Source organism: Thermobia domestica, chromosome 6, assembly GCF_964235325.1.
Source record: "Thermobia domestica chromosome 6, izTheDome1.hap1.1, whole genome shotgun sequence".
NCBI lineage: Eukaryota > Metazoa > Arthropoda > Insecta > Zygentoma > Lepismatidae > Thermobia > Thermobia domestica.
Window position 1 is genome coordinate 135405202 of NC_137459.1, and position 14486 is coordinate 135419687.

Genomic DNA, 14486 nt, shown 5'->3' on the forward strand with positions numbered 1-14486 from the left:
GCAAGAAAAGAGATTATTCAACTTCGTGTTTTCCACATTCGTAAACCGTGTTCATTTAAAGATTTCCTTATGTAGAAGAAAAAGAATAAAAAGACCGTAAGTGACCTAAAAGTTACCTTAAAATATTAAAAAATGACCTGAAATATCAAAACGACAAAAAGTGACCAAAAGTTGTCCCTAAAAAACTATATTTTTAGAACCTAGAGTTGATGAATAACGTTTTTATTTGAACTTGCCTTGTCCTATGCTTAACAGAAAAAAGTTGACTTGTCAACAAGATCCGGGCCCTGGTCATTATCATTTGGGCATGAAAAACGCCTGAGAGATATTCTACTCCTGTATACAATTATGTGGTGCTGGAATGCATAGTGCGTATAATACGATGTTTTACTTTTCTAAAATTTCAACACTTCTAGTGTGGCCTTAAAATTGTAGTAATGAAATAACTGCCATGTTTTTTTTTTAAATACTCGATTAGAACTTGACAATCCACACAAAATTTCGAATCGACTAGTGCAAACGGCAAGTTTCTAGCACTTGTGGTTTTCGAGATCCCATTGTCGAAAGAATTGGAGACAAACATATAAACTTTTCTTTGGAGACAAACATATAAACCTAGCATTTTAGTATATAGACTAACTGAACCTGCGCTGTCTGCTCAGTGCATCGTTCTGTTATGGCCACGAATCTCCTTCCCACTGTACATGTGTCCTTAGTCACACAAGTACCCTAACAGCACAATTACATAGCAGGCATATGCCTATCATGTTCCCTCAGGTACATGGGAATGGGTCCAGTATGTGCCTTATGTATCTCTAAGAGAGAAATCACATGGATGGCAAGTGATATTCACAGTCTATGTCCGCACCTAGGCACATGCCTGACAAGTACCTGGGGAACGTGCCTAGAATGTTCTAGGTATGTTCCCCATGCCGTAAGCGTCAATGAGCCACAAAATTACTCCCCCAAAATATGTTAAATCGCCTATATGCCTAATGTGTTTACATTAAGGTGAGTCTAAAAACACTTTAAATAACTAAAAAAAAGTGTGTACCGATACACCAGAGTGGGCGTGAACCACTAACCTTTGGATTACTAGCTGCGTGCTCTTCCGACTTGGCCACGGAGGCGATGAAGAGAACGTTGTTTACAAAGGAATAAATTGTTGAGGTCTTTTGAATTTGGCTAATCAGAGTGTTCCTTTAACCGCGTATATTCGACGATAACCATTTGAGATCAGATAAAATGTGCTCGCCATGTAATTTTATAACAAAATGACGAGTGTCTATTTACTTTATTTCATGGTTCTTCCACATTCACTTTCAAATGATCGGCGACAGTTGCCATCTAATAAAGTTGATGCGTTTGTTGCTTCTAGTACACAATCGCTTAGAAAAAGATGCAACAAATGCATCAAATGTGAAAGACGAATTTAGAACTCCTAAATGCTGGATGTCTAGCACATCTTTTGATTAGAGATGCAAAAAAGCCGGCTTTTTTGAATCGATGGTTTTTTGCACATAAAAAACCGGCTTTTTTGGGGAAAAAACGAGAATTTTGGAAATTTTGGCTTTTTTCATTTTCATGATTTTTCTGTTTAAATAGCTTTCTTATAGTATACTAAGTTAAATAAGATTTCACGACCTGAATGCCATATTTCGCTCTGGAATTCACCATCATGATGGATGGAGCACATGGTTTATGAATTAAAGTAAACATAAAGTACGTAGTATTTGAGGGCAAATTTAGAAGCTATTTAACTTTATTTTAACTTCTGAATTATCGACATTTTTTCTTCTCTAGATCATTTCTTTTTAGTCACCCGTGTTTCACTTCTTAGAGCTTAGTACTCTAGTTTCTAGCACATAATTAAACTTATATTTTTCAATATATCCATCAGAGCGTACGTTTTTCAATATGTCTGTCAGAGCGTACTTCCACATTTCCGTTATACTGTAGCTGTGCAATGATTTAACAATAATCTTCCGGACACAACCTTCAATACCATTTGATAGAAATAAACAGTATCGGATTTAGAAAAATATTTGGGAGGGTTTTTTCCGAATAATGTCTGTTTTTTTTCTAAAAATACCTAACTTTTATTTAAGAGGAGCTTAAGTTTGAGTACAGGCATAACAAATATTTCGTTTCGTTTGTATATTGAGCTATAATCTTCCAGATACAACCTTGAAGACCATTTTATACTGATAATCAGTGGCGGATTTAGAAAAGTATTTTGGGAGGGGCTTTTCTTATTAATGTTTAGCTTTTCCAAAAATTCATATTTTTCTCTTTTTTTCATTTGAGGACAGCTTGAAGTTTATGAGTAAAGGCAAAAATAATATTTAGTTTGTTTTTGAAATTCCCTAATTTCGGGGTAGAGGTTTCAATCCGAAAGACATTCCCACCCTAACCCTCTTCGTAAACCCATCACTGCTGGTAATTAATAATAATAAAGATTTAAAACCGATTAGAAAGTAAGTCGGCCAGGACTCACAGTACACGCACTATCTTTACATTCACAGATGGAATTAAGAAAAACTTTTGTCAAAATGGTCGAATGCGGGGTTGAATCCCGGACTTCTTTCTCTGTGGCCACAAAAGCTCTCCATTGACTTCTGTCCTTATCCAATTCAATCCAGTTTCTACTCTGTATTCCTATTTCTGCTAGATCCATCTTAATATTGTCCTCCCATCTGGGCCTAGGTTTTCCTAATGGACGTTTACCGATTTCATTTCCAGTTAAAACTTTGAAAGCGTTCCTACTCTCTTCCATTCTGGCCACATGACCTGCTCACCTGAACCTCCTAGACTTGATGACTCTAACGATGTTTGGTAAACCGTATAAATTATGTAGTTCCTTCTTATGAAGTTTCCGCCATTCCCCATTCCCGTTCCTCTCGGGTCCAAATATTCGTCTCAGAATTTTATTCTCAAATAATTTCAGTCTGCGTTCTTCCCTCAGCGTAAGCGACCATGTTTCACAACCATAAAGCATAACAGGCATGATTATCATTTTATATATTTTAAGCTTTAAATTCTTTGACAGAATTCGCGACGACAAAATATTTTGAACTGAATAATAACAAGAATTTTCTGATTTCAGTCCACATTTAATTTCTTTGTGGGTATGATTTTGGTCTGGTAATACTGATCCAAGATATTTGAAAGTATCCAGTGTGTCGAAAGTATTAATTGATATTTTAACACATTCATTACTTGCCGTAACTTCCTTGTGATCTTCCTTGTATTTATATTTCTCTGCATTTACTCATGTCCCTGCAAGCGTTTAATAAGGTCTCTGCATTTCTTTCGATTGTTCTCCTATCAGATTTACATCATCAGCATACACCATAGCCTGGTGAATACCATCAGCTCTAGGCCCTGGTTCCTATCTTTGATTTTTCTTATAGCGTACTCCGGAACAAAGCTGAATAATAACGGCGACAATGCATATCCTTGTTTCAGGCCAATCTTGACGTGGAAGCTCGCATTTTTCTGCTCGGACTTTACCCTGGATTCATTTAAACACTTAATAAATCTAGCTTTTTCGGCATTCCAAATTCTGTAAGAATGTTGTACAATGTTTCCCTCCTAACCGAGTTGTAAGCCTTTCTAAAATCAATAAACAGTTGATGTACTGGGTAATATATGCCCATTTCTTTTGGAATATTTGTCGAACGAATGGTAAATATCTGGTCGATTTCAACTAAATTCACACTGATAATCTCCAATAATTTCATCTACGTACGGGGTCAATCTTATTAATAGAATGTTAAGAGAAATGCCTCGATAACACTATGCAACAGTCATTTTGCCCTTGTCTTATAATAGTGATTTCCTGTATTGTTACCTTGAATGAGACTGGAAATGGTGTATTTTTTTCCATGAAATTTCGCTTATGTAAGTAGTAGCATGAAAAATATGGAATTTGTCCTATATTAATTAATTTATATGCGCATCTTAAAATGTTTGTTGCGTTAAGTTGCATTTAAATTCGATTGAAGAACCTGCAAACACGGAGAGATTCGCGATAGAATCAACATGCATTGGGCAAAATGTTTTAAGGCTATTTGTAAGGATTTAAAGGTATATGTATATACAGGGTGTCCCAAAAGTAGGTATTGCATTGACCAAGTATAACATTCTAATTTATGGGTGTATTTGCTTCGGCTCTTCCGAGCTTAAGATGTAAGTAAAAACACATTAAGAACAAATAAAGAAGCTAAGTCTACCTGTTGGATAACAATAAGAAATGATATAAAATGCAATGAGCTGATCACTACGGTACTATATACCTACTTTTGAGCCACCTTGTATATTTATAACAAAAGAATATCCTATTATACTGCAATTGTGTCATAACATGCCTTTCTTATTAAACATTGCAGATATGAACTATTAATAGACAACCCTACTATCCTAACCAGATGTAAATGATCTTATTCGAGATCTGAGTAAAGATGGTAGGTTGGAACATAGTTGATAAATCTGTAAACGCAACAGCTCAAAGGAGACGGCACGAACAGTTTTCCAAATTTTTTTGTATGAAAGCTGGATTGTGGTAACTGTTTATGCTTTAAAGATACCCTGCATTCTGAAAGAGTGGCGTTCGTTTATAGACAGCTTGTATAGAAGTCTTAAGGCTGTGCATTTGCACAATGGGAATAAGCACCTGTCTATTCCTGTGATTCATTCCGTCTCTATGAAGGAAGACTAACAGCTTGAAGACCTTATTGGACAATTTAGAGTATACAAAATATGGGTTGCAAGTAATAGGGGACTTCAAAATTATTGCCTTACTCATGGGTTTGCAGGGCGGTTTCACCAAATTCTCGTATTACCTTTGTGAGACAGTAGTGATGCCGAGCACAACGGGAATAAAATACTGCGAGGACACATAACGTAAAATAGGAGCCACTTGTGGAACATATAATGGTATTGTTACCACCTCTACACATTAAATTTGGCATTATCAAGCAATTTGTGAAAGCTTTTGATAGATATTCTGACACATTCAAGTTTTTACAAGACATGTTTCTGCAGCTATCTCATGCTAAGATGGAGGCTGGAGTGTTTGTAGGACCGCAAATGATGATGATAATTCAGTCCACTGAGGTCTCCACGTTGCTAACTGAGATTGAAAAAGAAGCCTGGAGCAGCTGTGTGGCAGTTGTTCAGTGTTTCTTAGGAAATTACAGAGCTTAAAATTGTGTGGAAATTATGAACATGGTGACAAACCATGGCGAAACGGGTTGGAGGATGTCACTTAAGTTACATGTTCTTGTCTCTCATCTGGACAGTTTTAAGGAAAATATGAGTACAGAGGAAGACGGTGAGCGATCTCACCAAGACATTATGACTTTCCAACGCGGTTACCAAGGACAATATAACGAGAACATGATGAGGAACTACATCTGGGGCTAATTCATAAAAATGATGATACGCATAAACGGAAATGTAGGAAAAAGACACATTTCTAAGGTATACACAGGTACACATGGACATCTATCATGGTCGCACGAAGGGGGCAGAGAGGGTACCCCTGACTCACGACAATGTATACGTAATATAGCGAACCATGTATATTAAATACCAGAAATATCAAATGTAACAGTCATGGAGATGGCCCCCTGAAAATAATTCTTGGGGCGCCCCTGATATCTATGTACCCAAGTTAAGTATTTAAGTAGCCTACTCTTTTGATGTTATAAGAGGGGTGTTGAGGAACTTACTACCAAACTCCTTTAATCAATTTAAATGCAATGTCTAATATATTTCATAGCGTTATGTTTTTTTCAAACAAATCGATGTTAAACTTACAAAAGCGAAGTTTCATGAGAATTATGCACATTTTCGTAAATGTTTAATGAATATGACTTTGGAATCAACAATTGCAACCGAAGGACATTTTTTTTAAGTATTGCATAGTGCAATTATTACAATCAAATTTGTCGTCTTTCTTGTGAATTGGAACAGTAATTGATTCTTCCACTCTTTTTAAATGTATTCCATAGTTTTTTATATATAAAAAAGTATCGTAACTATATGTTGAATTTTCTTGTTAAAAATTCAGAAACCTTCAGCATTGGGTAAACCGTGATGGTGATTCTACAGCCTAGGAAACCATACGCTCAGATGAACCGTCTACTTCGTATATGATCCATGAACAGAAAATTCGATACTTTCTCGATTCTGAACAAGCTTAACGAGCAGTCAGTGCATTACAGAGATTGGAGCTTTGCCGATTTTGCAGATCCGAAGCACCTGATAGATGGTAACATATTATTACGTATATGATCAATCAGTGAAAAAATTGTTCGAAATATTCATACAATGTATATAAAAGTTAAAATTTAACTGAAAAATTTCATTAATGTACAGAACCACCCGAAACAAAGCTCTTGAAGTGCAAATTTCTCTCATGTTTTTTCTTTATTTTGCTTTAAAAAGAGGGTGTGTGATATTTTGAAGTAAAAATACTACATACAATTTTGCTAGTTATTTGTATATCATTTTTAAAGCATTTATTGTATATAAGAGGTTAAAATATTATTACATATATTGGTTAATCCTTTGGAATTCATAATGTAAATATGTTAAGAATTTTAAAAGATCTTTTTGAAATTCATGGTTTATTTTGGAAGTTTCATATTATTATCTGCATCAACCACTATTTAAATGAGTTTTTTTGTTGTAGGGACGCGAAACAAAGTCTGCTTTATCAGTTTAAAGCAAAATTTTCAAAAAAGCCCAACATTTCCCAAGCAAAAAAGCGAAGCAGAAAAAACCGAGTTTTTTTTTCCAAAAAGCCTTTTTTTTCGAGCCCTTGCATCTCTACTTTTGATGTTAGGGTTTCTGAAACAGTATGTACCTGAAGGACATACCTAAAACATGACAAGTATGTGTCTCAAATGACGACATAAAAGCAAATAACTGTTAGAGTGCGAAACAGCTAGGTATATAAATGCTATATTTGTGGTACATACGTAGTTGCAAATATCAATTAAGTGTAACAAGTACCTAAAACTGTAAGTAGTTGAAGTACATATTTAGCACATGAATATCATATATGCCAAGTGTCGAGTACCTAAAAAGTAGCTGGGAACCTAAATAGCATATGCCTAGCACATCTTGTGCTGTTAGGGTAAAGGATAGAAGACTCACAAAAAAGTGAATTGATATGCATAGTTGTTGGAGTGAGTTTGTAATAAATTTTTAGAAGAACCACGATACCAAGTAGAAACTTTTTTTCTAATAAATCCATATCCTTTTGAGTACGCCTCATTGTGTCTATTGAGGCATTTGAAGTTGCCAGCATGCAGTAAGTTTCCCCATTCCGATTTAAGCAAAGTGCCTGCAATGTTCGTCAATCCGCCATTCGTAACTTCTCCACTGGTTGCCTAACACCGTAGTTTCGTCCTTCAACAATGTTAATCTTATGGGAGCAAAATGGCCTTTCAAATGTTGAATAGAATACTAACAACACGGTTTTGGAATACTTGAATGAGAACTGGACAATCTACACAACATTTGGAATCGACCAGCGAAAACGGCACGTTTCTAGCACTAGTGGTTTTCGAGATCTCATTGTCGAAAGGATTGGACACAAATATATATATATATATATATATATATATATATATATATATATATATATATATATATATATATATATATATATATAAGTAACATTGTAATATATAGACTAGTTGAACTTGCGCTCTCTACACAGCGCATCATTCACATATGAGAATGAATTTCCTTGTCATTCCTCACAACGTATGTGCATGTCCATTTACAGACAACCGAAAGATGTCTTGATGAAAATCGGCAAAGCTCACCATAAAGAAGATATTTTTTCGATTGTTTATTCAATATCTCGCACCGTTTGCAAGATTTGAGCCTACTTCCGGTTGGAGTTTCTAATTTATGTATGACCATTTTTTTCTTTCTTCTTGCATGCGTAAGCAAATACATTACACACACAATTAATTATAATGTCAGTGATATATGGTGTTATTGGGCAAAACACTCCAAACAATAAAAATACATCTTAGACTGGAGGAATGTTTATCTTTCCGTTTTCAGTTATCATTTGGCCATGAAACAAACGCCTGAGGCATATGGAACCCCTGTATACGACTATGTGGTGTTGGAACATACAGCTCCGAGGATATGATGCTTTACCTTTTTAAATATTCAACACTTCCAGTGTAACTCTAAAAATGTAATAAAGAAATAACGGCCATGTTTTGTAAATGTTCAATTAGGACTGGACAATCTACACAACATTTGGAATCGACCAGTGTAAACGGCACGTTTCTAGCACTTGTGGTTTTCAAGATCTTATTGTCGAAAGGATTGGAGACAAACATATAAACTTTTCTTTGGAGACAAACATATAAACCTAGCATTTTAATATATAGAGTAGCTGTACCTGCACTCTCTACACAGCACATAATTCACATATGAGCATGAATCTCCTTATTATTCCTCACAACATATGTACATGTCCCTTTACACACACAAGTGAAAAACGTCTTGATAAAAATCGGCAAGGGGTACCATAAAGGGGAGATTTTTTTTTTCGATATCTAACACCGTTTGCAAGATTGAGCCTACTTCCGGTTGAAGTTTCTACTTCATATATGATCAGTGTTTTTTTCTTGCATGCAGTATCTAATAAGCAAATACATTACATATACAATTAATTATATTGCCTATGATATATGGTGTTCATTGGGCAAAACACTCCAAACAATAAAGATTCATCTTAGCCTGGAGAAATGATTATGCTTCAATTTTAATTGTCATTTGGCCATGAAACAAACGCCCGAGCGATATGCAGCCCCTATATACAACGATGTGGTGTTGGAATATATTACTCGTAGGATATGATGCTTTACTTTTTTGAAATTTCAACACTTCCAGTGTAACTCTAAAAATGTAATAAAGAAATAACAGCCATGTTTTGTAAATGTTCAATTAGGACTGGACAATCTACGCAAAATTTTGAATCTACCAGTTAAAACAGCACGGTTGTAGCATTTGTGGTTTTCGAAATCTCATTGTCGAAAGGATTCGAGACAAACATATAAACATTTCTTTGGAGACAAACATATAAATCTAACATTTTAATATATAGATGACCTGCACATGTTGTATTTTTTTTTATATCTGTCCATGTTTGAATAGATGTAATTTCGAATTCCAAATAATATTGACAAAATGTGACCACTGCCCATAGAAGGCAAGACATAAGACACATCCTTCACTATAACTCCAAAGTTGTGTGACGTGATATATGCTGAAGAACGTCAGCGCGAAAAAAGTAATATGTACCGTTTGAAATATCTTTGCAAGACAAACATTTGCTACAACTACGACCCTTCTACATGACCTTTGTGCGGAAAAGCAGATGAGTAGGTCAAAATATGAAATTTACTTGTCTGTCATTTTGATCAGAAACCACCTCGTAGTTGTACCAAACGTTTCTCTCGGAAAATAATCTTTTAAACGGTAATGTTACATATCACTCTTCTCTGGTTTGTGTTTAACATTTTCAACTTGGTTAGTTCCCTCTGCAGCGAACTCTGTTCGACTACTGTTAGTTCAAAATATATCTCAATTAACGGAATAGAGGTTTCAACATCTTCCACTATTTTAATCCTATCAGCAAGTACTTGGGGTGAGTTTAATCTTAAGTTCTGAAGTTTGCTTGTGTGCTATCTTATTGATATGCGGTTGCACCGAAGTATTTGCATTGCAAAGATTATACGAACGATACATTACTCGACGATACTATGCACTTTGTTCTGCACATCTGTGGTTTCGTACAGACAGTGGCGACACCCGAGTTCTATAAGAGGGAAGTCACATACGCAGCTGCAGCGAAGTAGAGTTTGGAAACTCCAGTGATTTTTCACTTTGAAGGCATTCTTTAATGTGTGATGTGATACGCAAATATTATAGGAAATTACAACGAATTTCTAATTGCATAATCACATAAGCATATATGTCTTACTTAAAGAATTATTGAACTTCATTGTAAATGCTTTAAAGCATTTACAATGAAGTATACAAAAAGTGGGAAGCAATTGATATTACTGACAGTGTTCAACATACACTGGCCAGCCAAAACATTATGACCACCTACCTAATATTGATATGTCCATCTTTGGCACCCAGGACAAGAGCTATGCGGTTTGACATGGAATCAATAGAACCTTGGTAGCTAGCTGGAGGCATGGCGCATCACATCTTTTTTCTGTAAATTCTAAGGAGGAGGAAGTTAAACTCAGATCTAAGGCTTAATGATATCCCAAAGGTGTTCAATTGGGTTAAGGTTCGGTAAGTTCGGGTACTATTGCAGCAATTAAAATCCACTACTGTGCTCCTCGAACCATTGCAACACGATATTCGCCTTGTGACAAGGGGCGTTGTCCTGCTTAAATATATTACTCTCAGTTGGAAATACGATCCACATGAATGGGTTTACATGATCAGGAATGGTCTGCCAATAGTTAGGAACTATTATGGTGCCTAACACAGGGGCCTACAGATGACCACGAAAGGCTTCTCGAAATCATAATGAAGCCACCACCGACCTGGAATTGTCATTCTGAGTAAATCTCGATCAGCTGGTCCCCTGTAAGATGACGGATTCTGACCTGACTATCTATGTGATGAATACCATGATTCGTCGGACCATGCAACTTTTGCCATTGCTCTGCGATCTAATGCCGATAGATATGTGCCCACTGCACTCGTAATCGAGAATGCATTGCAGTGAACATTGATACACATGTGGGACGTCTATTGCGGAGGCACATATGTAACAGTGTACGATGAACTGTGTGTTTACACACACTTGTGCTTTGTCCACTATTCAAGTTTCTTAAAATCTATTGTTAATTGTATCACAGTTTGCTCCCAATCCTGTTGCACACACCTCGGCAGTCTACGACGTCCAATATCTTCAATGAGGTGTGGCCGCCCAACTTCTTGTGGTCTTGTTTTGGTTTCACTGTTTTTTTTTTTTTTTTTTCACTTTTAGAAGACTAACTACAACAGCTCGCGACACCCGACAAGTGTTCCTAGTCAGACTGTCTTCAAGATGCTCTTTTCCATCTGTTTGGCTATCACAACCTGACCCTAATCAAACTCTGATATATCACTAGCCTTCCCCATTCTACACACAAATATTTCAGAGCGATTGAGTGAGATCTGTGTCACCATCTGGGGAGGGAATCTTCTGTACGCCTGCCTCTTACGTCAGTCGAACGATTTCGTTCAAAAAGTAGTAGGTGGTGATAATGTTTTGGTTAGTGAGTGTACTTCTTCAATTTGAATTTCTCAATCAATTCTGTAAACCTATTCGGTTACATACCCCTAAGCATACATACTATTAACAATATAATATGAAAGGGATACAATAAACTATGTAATGATGAACGTCTAACTACCTTCATTTCTCACATACAGTGTTTCTTTCAGAAAACATGTACTGGGAGGCAGTGGCGGCGATTGAACGTTAAAAGCGGGGGACGAGACATGATCTGAATATTTGTATATGAGTGTTAGTTTTCCAGGTTGTTTCTAACACTTTGTTTGACGAAAGCTTGTATAACTAATAGGATACTATATTTTTCAGTTAAAAAATAGTGTATATCATATTTCATATTTTGTTAAGTAAATTTACAAGAGCAACGCAAGTACGTACTAGCCCTTTGTACCCGAACAACGAAAGTGTAAGAGGAGATTTGATTCCTTGCTCATGAACATCTTAAAATTTTGTCTGGAAAACTATGTGATCAGATTATTTAATAACAAATTTGCAAAACAAATAAATAGAAAGGATAATATTAATCATAGTAATGAATAATAAGGCTTGTTTTGTAGAAGTTAAATTGAAACTGGGAATTAATGAACGACTTATATTTTTTTATTTATTTATTTATTTATTTAATATACAACACAACAGGCTTAATACCCAATTACAGTGTTGTGTACATACAGCAAACGTTACATATATAAATTTCTTAACTATTACTACAGAAAATTTCTTGTTTCACATATGATCTGAACCTGTTTTCTGAAAGACTAAATACATCCACTTTATCAAGCTTATTTACAATATCATTGTATAATTTACACAGCCTCCACATAGGGGATTTATATAATATATTGCTCCTGGCTTTTGCACAATAAAATGTCCCTGTATTTTCTACTCTGATTTTGCAAGTGGGAATCCGTAATGATATTTTCGAGACCAACTCCATACAGTCAATCTTATTGTTTAATAACTTGTATAAGAATAACAAGTCCAACATCCATCTTTAATTCCACACATGCCATTAAATGTATGTTATTACTCTTAGAAAATGAAAGACAGTAAATACTACATATATATGCTATGACATTTAAATAAATACGCAATTGTAATATTAATTGCAATTAAAACGCAATTCCTGTAGCTTTCTTAACTCCACGGGAAGACAAATAACCAATACGTACTCACGCAACGGCAAATATTGTATGGCACAATTCTTTCTATGAACCAGTAATGCATTACAAAAACTTTACATTTTCCAAATAAAACTATGTACATTAAGGGGTAACTTTTAAAAAGTGGGAGGGGTAACTGCCCGCTCTTGCCCTCTAATCCCCGCCTCTGGCGGGCTGGCCTAAAACCACGTATTAACCTTATCTCCTTCGGGGGGAGGGGAAAAAGCACTGCCCCCAAAACATGCCTGAAAGAAATGCTGCTCATATGTTTATAATTTTGTTAACTTGTAAAGTAGGGACACGATAATATTTTCTTGATTCATTGAGTTCAATTATGCGTTCGATTTTAATCGTTTTTAATGCAAATGAGTAATTCGTTCGACCATTAATTTTCCAGTACCAAAACGTAGACCTACCGTTCAACGTGAAATCTGAATCACATGTCCTCTTACCGAGAATTGAACCCTAGCATCCTACGCCAAAATCACTTTTTTAACCATATGTTCTGTAGAAAATTCTAAAATATGCATGAAGTGCCATAAGTCCAGCTGGGACCAGATTTACTGAACCCCCGTGAGTGCTCCCCACCTTAAATCTGTCCTACATGACTGACAATAGACTCAAATTCGTGACAATTCCGAGCTTCAGGCTAGTAAAAACAATATAAATTCATGTCTATGTATTTCTACACAAAATGTGGAATTGTTTTGTTCGACATTTTTCTAATCTGTATTTATTAGACTTCCAAACTATCCCGTGCATATAAAAGATGCGAGATGCAAGTAAAGCTATGGTGTGGTGTGGAATATGGGGCGAAAAACTTATTGGACCTGTTTTCATTGATGGGTCCTTGGATGCTGCACAATATGAAGATATACTTGAAAACACTGTTATTCCACTTTTGTTGAACGAGGAAGGGAGATTTCCACAATATTGACAAGATGTGGCACAGCAGCATTATAGTTGTAATATAATTAATCGCTCAATGAACAGTGTCCTGGTTGCTGGATAGGCCGGTATGGACCAGTTGAATGGCCAGCAAGGTCCCCGACCCAACTCCGTTGGAATTTTATCTTTGGAGACACCTTAAAGCTGTTGTTTACCAGTGTAAAATTAATGACATTGGCCACCTGAAAAGGAAGATCATTATGGCCTGTGAACAAATATGACCGACAATGCTTCGCAGAGTGCACAAGCATTGGGTCGCACGGTTAATGATGTGCATAAAACAGAACGGTCTACATGTTGAACATGTCATGTGATTGTATTTGCCTCATGTGTGTTAACTCTCTCTTTTCCTGGTCATTAAAGAATACGTAATGTGAGATGTTACAAAGCTTGTTTTTCACTTTACTTTTATCCTTCAATTCGAAACATCGCTCAACACATTTCACAGCATTCCACACATAACATATCCTAAATGTATTGACAACTTCGAAACTGTTGTAGGTTTTGGAAAAATAACTTTACAGTTGAGTTTCTCTTCGAACGAGGATTTTGTTTAATATGTCATGCGACCATGTTGACATTTAAGATTAAAAAACAAGTTGATTCCAAAATGGCGGCCACCAACACGGCGGATGACAACCTTAACCACGTCATAATGTTTCCCCGTCCCACCAACATTGATCCCAATTGACTTCGGATCAACTGTATTTACACTTTCTCAAATATTTAGCCCGGTCTACACTTTTGTATTTCACTTTAAAAGTATCATCTTTCAATTACTTTGGACATTGGGACATTTCCCAATATGGCGAACGAAGAAGTTTTGGGATTTTAGTATGTCATTTAAATATTCTTTGTCCATATCCATGTCAAATTTCAACTTGTTAATAATTACTTCCTAAGCTCAATAAAATTTTAAATCAGTTTGACGGTAAATTTCCTAATTTTAGAATTTAGAGCAAAATATTTCTTAAAGTATTCTTTTTATTAAAAAAATTGTTTCTCAATAAAAAATATTGTGTTATCGA